This window comes from Mobula hypostoma, chromosome X2 (genome assembly GCF_963921235.1).
Source record: "Mobula hypostoma chromosome X2, sMobHyp1.1, whole genome shotgun sequence".
NCBI classification, from domain to species: Eukaryota; Metazoa; Chordata; class Chondrichthyes; order Myliobatiformes; family Myliobatidae; genus Mobula; species Mobula hypostoma.
Window position 1 is genome coordinate 6,468,612 of NC_086129.1, and position 16,275 is coordinate 6,484,886.

Genomic DNA, 16,275 nt, shown 5'->3' on the forward strand with positions numbered 1-16,275 from the left:
TACTATTTCAGTGTGAAGCATATCAGGCTGAAAAATCAATTGCAGTCTCAGTACGAACTTTGGGGGGCAGATGGGAGTGCCTTTAAGCTAATTCACAGCATTTTCTGGGAAAAGGCATGTAATAATGGTAATGTCACAATTGTAATGAGGGATTTCAATATGCAAGGGGATTGGGAAAATCAGGTTGGTGTCGGATCACAAGAGAAGGAATTTGTTGAATGCCTACGAGACGGCTTTTCAGAGCAGCTTGTGCTTGGGCCGACTTGGGGAAAGGTCATCCTTCATTGGGTGTTATACAATAACCCTGACCTTATTCAGGAGTTTAAAGTAAAGGAACCCGTCAGAGGCAGTGATCATAATATGATTGAATTCATACTGCATTTTCATAGGGAGAAGCCTAAGTCACATGTATCAGTCTCGCAATGGAACAAAGGGAATTACAGAGGCATGAGAGAGGAACTTGCCCCGGTGAATTGGAGGAGGATACTGGTGGGATGACGGTGAACAGAGGTGGCTGAAGCATCCGGGAACAGTTTACAAGGTGCAGGATAGACATGTCCCACAGAAGAAGTTCTTTCTTTCTTTTTAAATCTTTTTATTAATTTTCCAAAATTATAAACAGAATAACAATATTGATACAGAGAGATTGGAATAATCTGATTGTTGATAAGCATGTACCAAAAAGATTTTGAATAGTACAGGTGTAATAGACTTCCAAACTCTTAATATAATTCATTATAGAGAAGAAAGAAATAAAAAAGAAAAAAAAAATAAAGGAACCTCCCCTCAAAAAAAACAACAAAAAAAACCTAAATACTAAACCCCAAAAAAAGCAAACGGAACAAAGCAGGGCTGGACCAATATCTTAAATCGAACACGTTCAGTAATGTTGTCAACTCCGCTCCTCTATTCATATATTTGGAGTTAATAAGAAGGATTCGGAAAGATCAAATTACATCACATGAAAATGTTGAATAAATGATTCCCAAGTCTCTTCAAATTTAACCGAAGGATCAAAAACGTCACTTCTGATTTTTTTTCTAAATTTAAACATGATATAGTTTGGGAAAACCATTGAAATGTGGTAGGAGGATTGTCTCCTTCCAGTACAATAAAATGGATCTTCTGGCCATTAAAGTAACAAATGTGATCATCCAACAGACTGAAGAGGATAAAAATCTATGTTCTATCATTGGGAAACCAAAATTGCCGTAATAGGATGAGGTTGTAAATCAAAATGGAAAACTGTTGAAATAATATCAAAAATATCTTCCAGAATTTTTCCAAGAGAGGACAGGACCAAAATATATGCGTTAAGGAAGCCACCTCAGAGTGACATCTGTCACAAATAGCGTTTATATGGGAATAAACACGGGCTAATTTATCTTTAGACATATGGGCCCTATGCACTACATTAAATTGTATTAGCATATGTTTCTCAAATAGAAGAAGTTCTCAAATGGCGGGGGTTGGCACCACTGGCTGACCAGGGAAGTTTAGGACTGTGTAAAACCTGAGGAAATGGCACATAAGGTAGCAAAAGTGAGTGGGATGCTCGATTATTGGATGCTTTGAAATCCAACAAAAGGCAACTGAAAAGCAGTAAGAATGTTAAAGATGAAATATGAGGCAAACTAGCCAAAAATATGAAGCAGGACAGTCAGAGTTTTTCCCCAGTTAAATAAGGAGTGAAAGGGAGATGAGAGTTGATATTCGACCACTGGAAAATAATACTGGTGAGGTCGTAATGGGGGACAAAGAAATGGCAGATGAACTTAATGAATACTTTGCAACAATTTTCACTGTGGAAGACACAGCAGGATTGAGTAATTGGATTGAGTAACAGGATTGACTTTGCTGTTACAAAGGAAATAGTGCTGGACAAACTCAAAGGTCTTAAGGTGGACAAGTCACCTGGAGCAGTTGGACAACATCCCAGAGTCCTGAGGGATGTTGAAGAGATAATAGATGCATTGCTCACTATCTTTCAAAGATCACTTGATTCTTGCATGGTCTTGGAGGACTGGGAAATAGAAAATTGCACTCTCTAAGAAGGGAGGAAGGCAAAAGAAAGGAAATTATAGGCCAGTTAGCCTGACCTCAGTGGTAGAGAAAGTATTGTAGTCTTTATCAAAGTTGGGTTTTCAAGGTATTTGGAGCATAATGATAAAATAAATCAATGTCAGCATGATTTCAGTAAAAGAAAACCGGGCCTAACAAACCTTTAGAGGTCTTTGAGGAAGTGAAGAGGAGAGTGGACAAATGAGAGGCAGTGGATATCATTTACTTGGATTTTCAGAAGGTCTTTGATAAGGTACCACACACGAGGCTGCTGAACAAGATAAAATCCTATGGTATTACAGGAAAGATACTGGCATGGACAGAGGAATGGCTGACAGGCAGGAGGCAGCGAGTGGGAATCAATAGGGCTTTTTCAGGTTGGCTGCCAGTGACGAGTGGTGTTCCTCAGGGGTCAGTATTGGGACTGCCACATTGTCAATGATTTAGATAATGTAATTGATGGCTTTGTGGCAACGTTTGTGGATGATGTAAAGATAGGTGCAGGGGTAGGTAGTGCTGAGGAAGCAATGCGATTGCAGCAGGATTAGACAAATTGGAGGAATGGTTAAAAAGTTGGCAGATTGAAGACAGTGTTGGGAAATATATGATCATGCATTTTGGTCCAAGGAATAATATTGCTCAGTGTTATTTAAATAGACAGAAAATTCACAGGTGCAGGGGGCTTAGGAGTTCTCCTGCAAGAGTCCCAGAAGGTTATTTCACATTTTCAGTCTGTGGTAAAGAAGGGAAATGCAATGCTGGCTTTTCTTTGAAGGGAAATAGAATATTTAAGCAAGGAAATAATGCTGAGCCTTTATAAGACAGAAGTTAGGACATACTTGGAGTTTAATCAACCTTTTGGGTCCCATATCTCAGAAAGGAAAGGGGAGTCTCATTGAAACCTACCGGGTGTTGAAATGACTAGATAGGGTGGATTTGGAGAGGTTGTTTCATGTGGTGGGGATATCCAGACTAGAGGACACAGTCTCAACACTGAGGGGAGACCTTTTGAACAGAGGTAGGGAGGAATATTTTTAGTCAGAGAGTAGTGAACCTGTGGAATACTCTAACACAAACTGCAGTGGAGGCTGGCTGTGGGTATATTTAAGGCGGAAGTTGGTCATTTCCTAATCGATCAGGCCATCAACGGATATGGCGACTAGGCAGGTGTATGGGGTTGAGAGGGATCCGGGATCAGCCCCGATGGAACGGCGGAGCGGAGTCGATGGGCTGAACGGCCTAATTCTGCTCCTGTGTGTTATGGTCTGACCAAGATTCACCCTGACCCCCCTCTCCCAGTCACTACCGCCCCCACTTGTCCGATTTAACCTGTCTCAGTGCGGGTGGACTTTAGGACCCGGGGGAGCTCAGGACCCGCCGCCCCGCGGCTGCTGCTGAATCCGCGGTGTTTCTGTTCTGTTGTCGGACGCGGGTGAACGAGTTAAAATTAACGGATCGATAATTCTCATCTCGTGTTTATTTCACTCTCAGCACATTTATATTTACAGGGACTTTACTCCTGACGCCGGTCCCGGGACCCGACCCGTTTACAGACCCGGAGCGGAACCGGAGCAGATTCTCAGCCACTGGTTTTCATCCCGAGGCCAGAAGAAAGGATAAAGTTTCCCCGTGAATTTATTCCCAGTGAAGGTGTGGAGATGGGACTTGGTCTCCGCGTTGTAAAATGAAACTGTTCCGGACTGGTAACTGAGATAAACTCCCACCCTCCCGGGGATGGGACCGGCAGCGAGACGGGGCCCAGCGGAGGGGATAAACCCAAAGAATAGGTCACAATCCCGATGTAACACGTCACCATCCCGCCCGATGACCCAGAATCCGGTCTCCGGACTCAGTCTGACCCATCCCTTCCTCTCCACAGACTCTGCGGCGACTCCCAGACACCAGCCCCGATTCCCCGTCACCTCCACCTCCCAGTAATGTCTCCCCGATGTGAATCCCTCCGATCCCAGCACACAAGGCCAGAATGTGAATCTCTTCCCGGTGACAGGGAGATCCCTCCGGGTCCCGGTGAATCTCACACTCTTCCGATCCTCAGACACCTCGAGATACGGACTCGCCGTTTCCACATCCAGGGTGATTGAGACTGGGGGGAGAAGCAGAGAATTAGAGAGTCCCCGGGGATCGGGGGGAGACTCGGGCAGCGTGACCCCGGGGATCGGGGAGAGACTCGGGCTGCGCGGCCCCGGGGATCGGGGGCAGACTCGGGCAGCGCGGCCCCGGGGATCGGGGGGAGACTCGGGCAGCGCGGCCCCGGGGATCGGGGGGAGACTCGGGCAGCGCGGCCCCGGGGATCGGGGGGAGACTCGGGCAGCGCGGCCCCGTGGACCGGGGGAGACTCGGGCAGCGCGGCCCCGGGGATCGGGGAAAGGCCGCTGGGCCTCAGGCGTGGTCTGGTGGCCGACATGAACCTTTCCTGTAGTTTGTCCCGACGAAAGCGGATGGACAACTAATGTCTCCCCAAGGGCTTTCCGCTGGACGGAGAGCAGAGATTTCCCGATCAAACAGACACAAAAGGCTGGAGGAACCGAGCGGGTCAGGCAGGAGGTGTGGAGAGAGATGGACAGTCTACATTTCAGGTCGACATCTTCCCTCAACAACAGAGATAAATAGGGGAGATAGACAGCAGTTTAGTTTTTTTTAGTTTAGGGTTTTTTTTTCTCTTTATAAAATATCTTTTTCATGGCTAGTTACTAAGAGATTGGGAGATTAAACGACATTTGTTACTTGGAATCTGTACTTGTACATGCTAACCGTTATTAATGTAGTCCCAGTCTCTTTGTATATTATTATTGTTATGTTTATTAATTTTGAAACTTAATAAAAAGATTGAAAAAGAAAGACAGCAGAAACGAGCGCGGGAAAGGGGTGGATAAAGATGGGAAGGGGGTGGGTGAATGGATTTGAACAGGAGGTCACAAAGTTTCTTCGGCCCAACTTGTTCGTGCCGATCAACTTGCTTTAATGAGCTAGTCCCATTTGCCCATTATTCCTTTCACCTTTCTGATCCACGTATCTGGCAAGATCTATTTGAAAACATTCTCCCTATACCCATCTCTACAGTTGATCAAGGGACTTTTGTGAATTTAGATAATCCTATTCGCTGTCCAATATACCATGAATTTTAGTGTCACCTACAAACCTACTAACTATGTCACCTACACTATCATGCAAATCATTAATATGAATGACAAACAAACCCGGCCCCAGCACCGACCTCTGCAGGTCACAGGCCACCAGTCCTCTGTGTTTAAGAGACACTTAGGCAGAGACTTCAATAGGCAAGGCACAGAGGGAGACTGACCTAATGCTGGCCAATGGGATGAATGTAGATGGGTAAATCGGTCAGCACAGATGTGATGGGTCGAAGGGCACATTTCTATGCTGTACGGCGATGGCTCTGTGAACTGAATGGATAAGAACCCCCAAACTCCCTCCCCCTACGGGTGCTGAGAATTCCAAACAGACAGTGACCTCTGACCCGTGACTCCTCAGACAGGGGAAACCTCCTCCCTGTATCCTGCCTGTTGAGCCCCGAAATAATTTTGTGTTTCCCTGAGATCTCCTCCATTCTCCTGAGTAGGGAACAGAGAACATAGAACAGTACAGCACAGGAACAGGCCCTTCATTCAATGTTAACATTAATTTGTGAGTGTGAAGTGTGGAGTGGGGGAGTGTGAAGGTTTGAGACAGTAAAGGAGTTGATAATGGGAACCAGCAAGGGAGAGATAAACGGCAGATTGAACCAGAACCAGGTGGGGGAGGGGTGGAAAGCCTGTGGGTGATCTGTGTGTGTGGACGTAACGAGAAGCTGGCGGAGGACAAAGATGGAGATGAGGATCCCTTTGTCGCCTTTCCCACAACCCCATCGCCCGCAGCCCCTCATTAGGACAGGGGGAGAAGTTGCAGTGACCCTGAAGAAACCCAGGTCCTGATGAAGTGTTTCAGTCTGAACTGTCAACTGATTACTCTTTTCCATAGATGCTTCCTGGCCTGCTGAGTTCCTCCAGCATTTTGTGTGTGTTGCTCCACTTTAAATATACTCAATTATTTGGCCTTCACAGCTGCCTGTGGCAGATTCACTGTCCTGTGGATAAAGGAATTCCTCCTCATCTCTGTTCTAAATGGACATTCTCTCGTCAGAGGCTGTGCCTTCTGTTCTCGACCCACCCATTATGGGAAACATCCTCCCAACATAACTCTCTCCAAGTAGGTTAAGGGAGATCAGGCCGAGACCCTTCATCAGGACCTGTGTTGCTTGGATTACCAGCCTCTGCAGATTTTCTCATGTTTGATTTTTAAAGCAGAAGTTGATACGTAAACTTCTTGACTAGTCAGGGCGTCAAAAGTTATGTGGAGGAGGCGGGTGAATAGGGTTGAGACAGATAATCATCTGCCATTCTTCAAAACTCCTGGGAGTGCAGGCCCAGGCCATCAAACACTCCTCACAGGTTAACTCTTTCATTCCTGGAATCATTCTTGTGAAACTCCTGGACCCTTTCTAAAGCCAGCACATCTTTTCAGATATAAGGGACCCAAAACTGCTCACAATACTCCAAGTGTGGTACTGTCTGCATTTCCGGTTCCCCGAATATGGGGAGGATGTCATTACACTGGACAGGAAGCTTCAGGAGGATGTTACCAGGGCTGGGGCGGGGGGTGGGGGGGAGTGGTGGTCTTGGGTTAAAAGTGGAGAGTGGTTAAGCTTGCGCTATTTAGCTGTAGTGTAGGATGTTGAGGGATGACCCCTTATCGAGGTAAATACATTCACAACGGGCTGAGATAAAGTGAGTCTTTTTTCTGAGAAATGGGAGTACAGAACCAGAGGGCTCAGATTGAAAGTGAGAGGGGAAGTTTGTATGAGGGACCTATAGGGTAACATTCTCGCAGAGAGGGCGGTGGGTAAATGAAATTTGCTGTCAGATGCTGTAGAAACAGGTAAAATTAAAATATTTTAAAATACATTTGGACAGGTACATAGATAGGAAATGGTTAGAGGGATCTGGGACAAACACAGACAAACGGGACATGCTCAGGAAGACATCTCAGTCTAGCAGATGGATGAAGTGGGCCGTGGGTTCAACATCTGTCAAACCCTCCCAGATCATCATCCTGAGCAATCTCACCCTGGAGTCTGTCTGTGAACTGTTGATGTGACGTCACGTCAGAGGGCAGCTCAGTGCACAGAACAGACAACTGGGTAAGGACGGCAGATTTCATTCCCAAATGGAAAGTTGTGCCTGTCTCTTTGGCCATGAGTCACACTCTGATAGTGTGTATGTGTTGATTGTGGTAAATATCAGTGTGTTTGTGTGTACACATTGAGGGAGAGTGTGCACATTGAAATATTTGTATGTCACAGTGTGTCATCACATGTCTGGTGTGTGCTGACAATGTGTGACATGTGTGAGTTGTTTAAATAAGTAAATTACCGTGTCTGAAGAGAATAGTTTCCAGGTTACTGAAGGAAATATCAACGTACATTGCTGCGTCTCTGCCTACAGTCTGCCAATTCCTCTTGTGTATGTGTGTGGGGGAGTTTTGCCAGGCCGGTTATGCTGTGTGTGCTTGTCCTGAGATGAAATCCTGAATGATGTCAATGCTGGTTGGTGTGTCTGGGCTCATTCTCACAATGCTTCAATGTTGTGGTCTGATAACCATAAGACCATAAGATATAGGAGCAGAATTTGGCCATTTGGCCCATTGAGTCTGCCCCGCCATTCAATCATGGCCGAACCTTTTTTTCTCCTCCTCAACCCCACTTTCTGGCCTTCTCCCCACAACGTTTGATACTGTGTTCAAACTCTGTTTCTAAATAGACACGCCTTTATCGTGAGGCTGTGCCCTCTTGTCCTAGACTCCCCCCACCATGGGAAACATCCTTTCCACATCTTCTCTGTCTTGGCCTTTCAACATTCAGAAGGTTTCAATGAGATTCCCCCGTCATCTTTCTAAATTCCAGCGAGTACAGACACAGAGCTATCAAATGTTTCACGTCTGATAACCCTTTCATTCCCGGAATCATCCTTATGACCTCCTCTGATTGCTCAATGATGCCAGCACATCTTTTCTCAGATGAGGAGGCCAAAACTGTTCACAATACCCAAGGTAAGGCCTCACCAGTGCCTTATAAATCCTCAGCATCACATCCCTGCTCTTGCATACTAAACCCCTTGAACTGAATGCTAACAATGGATTTATCTTCCTCACAACTGACTCTACCTGCAAGTTAACCTTTAGAGTGTTCTGCAGAAGGACTCCCAGGTCTATTTGCATCTCAGGTTTTTGGATTTTCTCCCCACTTAAAATAATCTGCATATTATGTCGACTACCAAAGTACATGACCATGAATTTTCCAGCATTGTATATCCTACCAACCAGCCAATGCTCTACCCATACCAATAAGATTTCTGTAACACCGTGGGCTCTTTACTTGGTAACCTGTGTGCAACCTTGTCAAAGGCTTCTGAAAGTCCAAGTATACAACATGCACTACAACCCCTTTATCTACCCTACTTGTAATCTCCTCAAAGAATTCCAACAGGTTTGCCAGGCAAAATATTCCCTCAAGGAAGCCATGCTGACTTGTCCTATCTTGTCCAGTGTCACCAAGTATTCCATAACCTCATACTTAACAATTAACACGAACATCTTCCCAACCACAGAGGTGAGGCTAACTGGTCTATAATTTCCTTTCTGCTGCCTTCCTCCCTACTTAAAGAGTTGAGTGACATTTACAGTTTTCCAGTCCTCTAGCACCATGCCAGAGCCCAATGATTTTTGAAAGATCATTTCAAATGCCTCCACAATGTCTACCGCTACCTCTTTCAGAACACTAGGGTGCAGTTCATCTGGTCTGAGTGACTCATGTCCCTTTTTGAGCACCTTCTCCCGTGTAACAGTAACTGCACTCACTTCTCTTCCCTCGCACTCTTCAACACCTGACACAGTGCTAGTGTCTTCCACAGTGAAGACTGATGCAAAATACTCATTTAGTCCATCTGCCATCTCTTTGTCCCCTGTTATTATATATCCAGCCTCATTTTCTAGTGGTCCTATATCCACTCTCATCTCTATTTTATTTTTTGTACAATACTTGAAAAACAATTTGATATTGTTTGCTCATTTGTTTTACAAAGACAGGTGTGTAAATAGGGCCTGAAGGATCTTTGGAGACCCGAGTCACCCCAACCACAAACTGTACCAGTTGCTACCATCCAGGAAACGGTACCACAGCATAAAAGCCAGGACCAAAAGTGTCCAGGGACATCTTCTTCCACCAGGCCATCAGAGTGCTTAACTCATGCTGAGGTAACTGTGTTTCTACGTTATATTGACAAGCATGTTATACATATAGTTTATCATGAAGAGAAGAAGAGGAAAGCCCTTAACTGCAAGTGGAGTCATCGGGATGCTGTTATGATGGCGTTTTTTAAGCAGGCTTTCTTATTTTTATGAGGCCGAGTTGCTAGCTCGACACTCAACCCAGCACAGATACTGTAAATAGCACACTTAGACGGAAACGTAACGCAAAGAATTTTACTGCTCGTGTATATGAAAGATGTAAGTAATAGTCAGTTCAATTCAATTTAATATTTCATTTTTCCCCTCCCAATCATTCTTTCAGTTCCTCTCTGTAGGTATTTAAAAGCTTCCCAATTCTCTGTCTCCTATTAATTTTTACTTTGTTGTATGCCCACTCTTTTGCATTTACATTAGCTTGTCTTCCCTTCAGCCATTTTGCCATTTGAGTATTTGTTTATTTTTGGAATACATCTATCCTTCACCTTCCTCATTTTCACAGAAACTGACACCATTTCTGACAAATTTACTTTGGCCAACTCCTTTCTCGGACCACTGTAATTTCTTTTACTCCTCTGATTACTAAAATGTCAGACGTCACTTTCTTCTTATTAAATTTCAGGTTGAACTCAGTCATGTTGTGAGCATTCTCTCCGAAGGGTTCTTTTACCAAATCACCTCCGGTTCAATACATAACACCCAATCCAGTAGACCTGTTCCCCGAGTAGTCTCAACGACAAACTGCTCTAAAAATCCATCACACAGCATTCAACAAATTCACTCTCTTGAGATCCATTGCCAACCTGATTTTCCCAATTGACCTGCATGTTGAAATCTCCCATGACGATCATAACGTTGTCCTTTTCATCGGCCTTTTCTATTTCCAGTTGTAATCTGTGGTCCACATCCAGCTACTGTTGGGATCCTGTATATGACTGTCATCAGTCTCATTTTCACTTTTGCAGTTCCTTCACTCAACCCACAAGGATTCAACATCTTCCAATCCTATGTCACATCTTTCTACCGATTTACCAGCAGAACCACACCAACCCCTCTGTCTACCTTCCTATACCACCGATACATTGTGTAACCTTGGACATTCAGCTCCCAACTACAACCATCCTTCAGCCATGATTCAGTGATGGCCACAACATCATACCCGACAATCTGTAATCGAGCAACAAGATCATCCACCTTATTTCTCACACTCCATGCATTGAGATATAACACCTTGTGTAGTGTATCTGCGACCCTTTCTATTCTGCATCCCTAATGCACTGATACTGACTCTGCTGGCTGCAATTTTGTCCTCTCATCTGTCCGCCCTATCTGACAGTCCGACTGCACACTATCTTTACATTTTTACCATGAGTCCTATCCCTTCACTCGTTCCCAACCTCCACCCCGCAAACCAAATTACAGAAAATTCTCGCTTCACATTGGAACTTAATTAAACAAGGAGAAATGAATCTTTGTAAGTTTTACCTCGATTAACAGCATCAAGTGTTTCTCTCAGCACTGTGTTCAACAAATAGGGGTGATCAAATTTTTCAAACGGTTGGGCCTCATCTGTCACTGACAATTCCTGGACATCGTCACTAATCCTGTAAATATTAAACTGCTTGTTATAAACTGCAAGTTTGAACTATACAGGTTTCCAATAAAGAGTATGTCCTACCTCTTGTTCCGACGAGCTTCCTCCTGAAATAAATCACACATAAATCTGATTAGACTTGGACTTACTGTCCACATCATGAATTTCATCCAAATCATTACAAGGTGTTGAAAATTCCCACTCCCGCAGTCACTCACAAACACAACCAATGCAGAACCACAGGTTAAATTACAGGGAAAGTTTCTGAATGTCAGACCATTACTGAGAAGATGAAACTTACAGGGAAGACAGGACAGGTTGTGCATTTTAATCTGGGTATGACATTAGGGTGATAAGATGGAGGAATTTAAGATCAGTGATGGATTTAATTGTGTGTGTGTGTGTGTGTGTGTGTGTGTTTTGGGGGGAGGATGTACCTCTATGGGAAGAATTGTGGGAGATGAAATTCCAGGTGGATTTTAATAAATCCCATATGAAATTTAGTGAAGAGGAACTCGCTACCACAGGAGTGGTTGAAGCGGAACAGCAGAGATTGAATGTAATAGGAAAACTGGATAAACACGTGAGGGACCATGGAGTTCAGAGCACTGTTGCTGGGTGTGGGAAGAGAATTCTGAAGCAGGGAAATTGGTAGAGGATGACGGACCGAATGGCCTGTTTATGATGGAGACCGGATGAGATGTACCCCAGGCCACTGTGGGAGGTGAAGGAGGAGATTGCTGAGTCTCTGGCGATGATCATTGCATCATCAATGAGGACGGGAGATGTTCCTGAGGATTGGAGGGTTGGTGATGTTGTTCCCTTATTCAAGAAAGCGAGTAGAGATAGCCCAGATAATTACAGACCACTGAGTCAACTTCTGTGGTTGTTAATTTGATGGAGATGATTCTGAGAGCCAGGATTTGTCAAAGGCAGGTCATGCCTTATGACACTGATTGAATTGTTTGAGGATATGACAAAACATATTGATGAAGGTAGAACAGTAGATGTAGTGTATATGGATTTCAGCAAGGGATCCAAGGGGACATTGATTTGTGCAACCAGAATTGACTTTCTCACAGCAGACAAAGAGTTGTTGTAGATGGGACATATTCTGCATGGAGGTCGGTGACCAGTGGTGTGTCTCAGAGATCTGTTCTGGGACCCCTTCGCTTTGTGATTTTTATAAATGACCTGGATGAGGAAATGGAGGGATGGGTTAGTACATTTGCTGATGGCAGAAAGGTTGGGGGTTTTGTGCATAGTGTGGAGGGCTGTCAAAGTTTACAGCGGGATAGCGATAGGATGTGAATCTGGGCTGAGAAGTGGCAATTTGCAGTTCAAACCAGATAATGGTGAAATTTGATAGCAGACTTTGGTATTAATGGTAAGACTCTTGGAAGTGTGGAGGATCAGAGGGATCTTGGGGTCTGAGTCCATAGGACACTGAAATCTACTACATAAGTTGACTCTGTGGTTAAGAAGGGATTCGGGGCATTGGCCTTCATCAACTGCGGGACTGAGTTTAGGAGCCGAGAGCTAATCTTATAGCTACATAAGACCCTGGTCAGACCCCACATGGAGTGCTGTACTCAGTTCTGGTCGTCTCACTGCAGGAAGGATGTGGAAACCATAGAAGGGGTGCAGAGGAGATTTACAAGGATGTTGCCTGGATTGGGGAGCATGCCTTATGAGAATAGGTTGAGTGAACTCGGCCTTTTCTCCTTGGAGCGACGGAGGATGAGAAGTGACCTGATGGAGCTGTATAAGATGATGAGAGGCATTGATCAGAGTCAGGGGCTTTTTCCCAGGGCTGAAATGGCTAGCACGAGAGGACACAGTCTTAAGGTGCTTGGGAGTATGTACAGAGGTGATGTCAGGGGTAATAATTTTACGTAGAGAGTGCTGAGTGCGTGGAATGGGCTGCCGACAACGGTAGTGGATGCCGATATGATAGGGTCTTTTAGGAGACTCCTAGATAGGCACATGGAGCTCAGAAAGATAGAGGGACATGGGTAATCCTAGGTAATTCCTAAAGTAAGGACATGTTCGGCACAGCATTGTGGACTGAAGGGCCTGTATTGTGCTGTAGGTTTTCAATGTTTCTGTTTCTACGTTTCTAAGATGAAACTTATGTGAAAAATTAAAGAAACATTGAAAGTTTCCCAAACCTGAAGGAAACCGGATATAGAGGATAAGTCTGATGTGTGGGTCACATTCTATGTTTTCACGGATTGACAGAGAGACCCTCACACCCACCGCACCAAACACACTCACAGCCTGTGACTGGAATTGGGTGTTAATGGGAGTTTTAGAGGATATTTAATGTAATAAGTAAGGACACAATCAGCAGCTCTGTGTTATGATCAGAATAAATTATCTCAGGGAAATTTGCATTCTGTCCTGGAATGCACAGAAGTTGTGGAAGTCCAGTTTTGGGACAACAACAACCCTGAATAGTTTCATCAATTGTCTGGTGAAAAACAGTTTACTGCCATTTGTAAATGCTGTGTGTAGGAGCAATGCATCTGTTTTCTGTCTTTGATAGACCTGTCTGCATCGTTTTCTGTGTTGAGTGTTTGTTACGGTAACTAGTCACGCGTTGGAGTGTTTTAATAGTGAAGGGAATAAGTTACGTATTCGTGCTTTGTTCTGGGCAGTTTTGAGCTGAGGACGGAAGATATCTTGTTGTTTGTTGACCAGTTCGTTGCTGATTAATTTATGATTAATTACGCTGAAGTTTCATTGCCTCATGATTGTATCTTGCAGATAAAGGATCGAATACCTGTCTTCGACATTTTGGAAGGTCGTTATTGGAGTGACTGGAGGGCTCGTCATACAATTATAACAATCTGTGTGACGTCACCAACAGCGGCAATTGGTTTGTTAGAAATGGCCACTGTGCTGTGTTTATTTCAAATATACCACTGTTCATTTAGTGCCCTTTGACAGAAACAAATTGAAATAAAATCCCTCACCTTGAGAAATATCACACTGTCTTTTTGATCCATCTGTTTCTTTAATGTAGTGATTTCCTCCTGAATTAACCTTATATGCTCCTGAATCTCACAAAGATTTTTCTCCATTGGATTGAGAATCCTCTTCTCTTCCTCCCTGAGATCCCTGAGTAAACTCTGCTCTTTCTCAGTGATAATCTGACGCAGTTCAGTAAACTGGGATGTGATGTTGGTCTGAACGCTGTGTGACTGTTCCTGTCGAATGAAAGGTGAAGATGAATTTACTGTATTGCTATGTGTATTTCCTTATGACATTAAGGAGACCATTCGGTCCATTAATGTCCATGCTAGCTCTGAAACATTCCCATCAACCCCATTTCCTCATGTTTTCCTGAAACCTATTCTCCCCATTGACCCATTAACTCCTACCTGATTCACATACACTCTCCCCCACCTTCGCATGGTTAATTGTAATTAACCATTCATCCACCATGTCCTTGGGATGTGTCTGAAACTGTTGTGGTCAAAGGGAGAGCATGCAAACTCCACACAGACAGCACCAGAGGTCAGGATCGAACCCAGGCCACTGGAGCTGCAATACTCTGCTATTCTGCTTTAAAGGGAGCAAAACTATACAGTAATATCAGAAATTCCGCTCAGGAAGCCTCACCCGAACTCCGGAAATCTTCTCGTTCTGTTGCTGCTCCTTTTCCTGGAAGTTTGATTTCATTTTTGTGAGAGAGTCTAAGGAAGATTTAAGCTGATCCTGGAAGTCAGAGAGCGGAGGAAAAAGTAAAAAAAAAAAGGATCAAAACAAATAGGTGATCAAACCCGATCATCGCACACGAAATTCTGGAGGAACTCGGTGAGTCAGGCAGCATCTACGAGGGGAAATAAACACTTGACGTTTCGAGATGAGACCCTTCATTAGGACTGGGAAGGAATGGGGCAGAAGCCAGAATAAAAAGGTTGGGGATGAGAACCACCTGACAGGTGACGGGTGAGACAACGTGAGGGGGAACGTGGGGTTGTGAGAGATGAAATTAGAAGCTGAGAGGGGACAGGCGGAAGAGGAAAAGAGCTGAAGAAGGATTCTGATACGAGATGGAGGAAACGGGAGGAACTGGGGCTGTTTGGGGCCTGAATGGTGACTAGGGAGGGGGTTAGGAGTCAGGTGTAGCACTTGTCCCGCTTCCAGGTGTCAGTGCCAGGAGGGAGATCAATGGGGAGCAGCGAGTGGACAAGGGTGATACAGTACGGGGAGCGATTCCGACTGAGAGTGGAGAGTTGTGGGGTGTGGGATGGGCTGTGGGACGGATAGATGCTAGAATCCCGTTGGAGATGGCGGAAGTTGCAGATAATGATGCGTGGGTTATGAAGGCTTGGGTGATGGTATGTAGGACAAAAGAAATATGTTAAGTATCAAATTAACGTTAGTTTTACCTTGTAGAGTGTAACAGCTTCTTTAATCGGCAGGAAGCGGTGCTCTCTGTGTTCCTGCGCAGCTGCGCAGATCACACAGATCAGTGTCTTGTCCGTTTCACAAAACAGCTTCAGTTCCTCCTCATGTTCCTCGCAGTGAAGTTTACTTTCCTTCCCTTTCGGATTCAGGTTTAGATTTCGAGCTTTTTCAGCCAGATTTGCTAAGGCCCGATTGACCCTGAGGGTGCTGTCAGCAAACACCTCTCTACATTCCGGGCAGGAGTTTCTCTCCTCCCTTTCCCAACACCGTGTGATACAAGAGCGACAGAAGTTGTGTCCACACTCCAGGATAACCGGATCGGTGAAGAAATCCAAACATACGGGACAAATTACCTCCTCGGTCCAACTCTCGACTTGTCCTTTCGAAGCCATGATAACTCCCGGCACTTCCTGATTCAGAATGCTTTCGCTTTCGGGGAGCTGCCGATCCCCTGCAGTACCGCGATTGTCCACTACGCGCGCTGCAGTCTCGGGAGATGAACATGGTTTTGCGGGATGTGTTCAGTGGAAATTCTGGCCATTTCTATGTTTAGTGTGGGATCAAAAACACATTAAACAGGCAACAGATAAGAAAACGCGGCCATGGACTGTCTAAGCCCGGCTACGAGCGCAGAAGGGTTGGCTATAGGGATAGCAACCCCATCTCGTAAAAACCTTGTGCGACAAAAAAATGTCAGCTGAATCTCCAACGGCCCCATCGCTGCGATCCGGAGGACCTTCACCTGGAAGACGATTGAAGTCGTGTGATCATCCTCGGACCGAGGATGAGGAGAAATTTCCCCACGCACAGTGCGGTGAATATTTGGAGTATTCTCCACAAGTTTTCTAAATTAAAAGGGCTGCTGCTGGCGGCCTGTGCCC

General features: G+C 44.9%; 1 pseudogene; it reads right to left on the reverse strand.

Moving 5' to 3' along the window:
* Positions 1-3,608: 3,608 nt before the first annotated feature.
* LOC134340841 (zinc-binding protein A33-like) lies at positions 3,609-15,898 on the reverse strand (annotated as a pseudogene).
* Between the last annotated feature and the right edge of the window lie 377 nt (positions 15,899-16,275).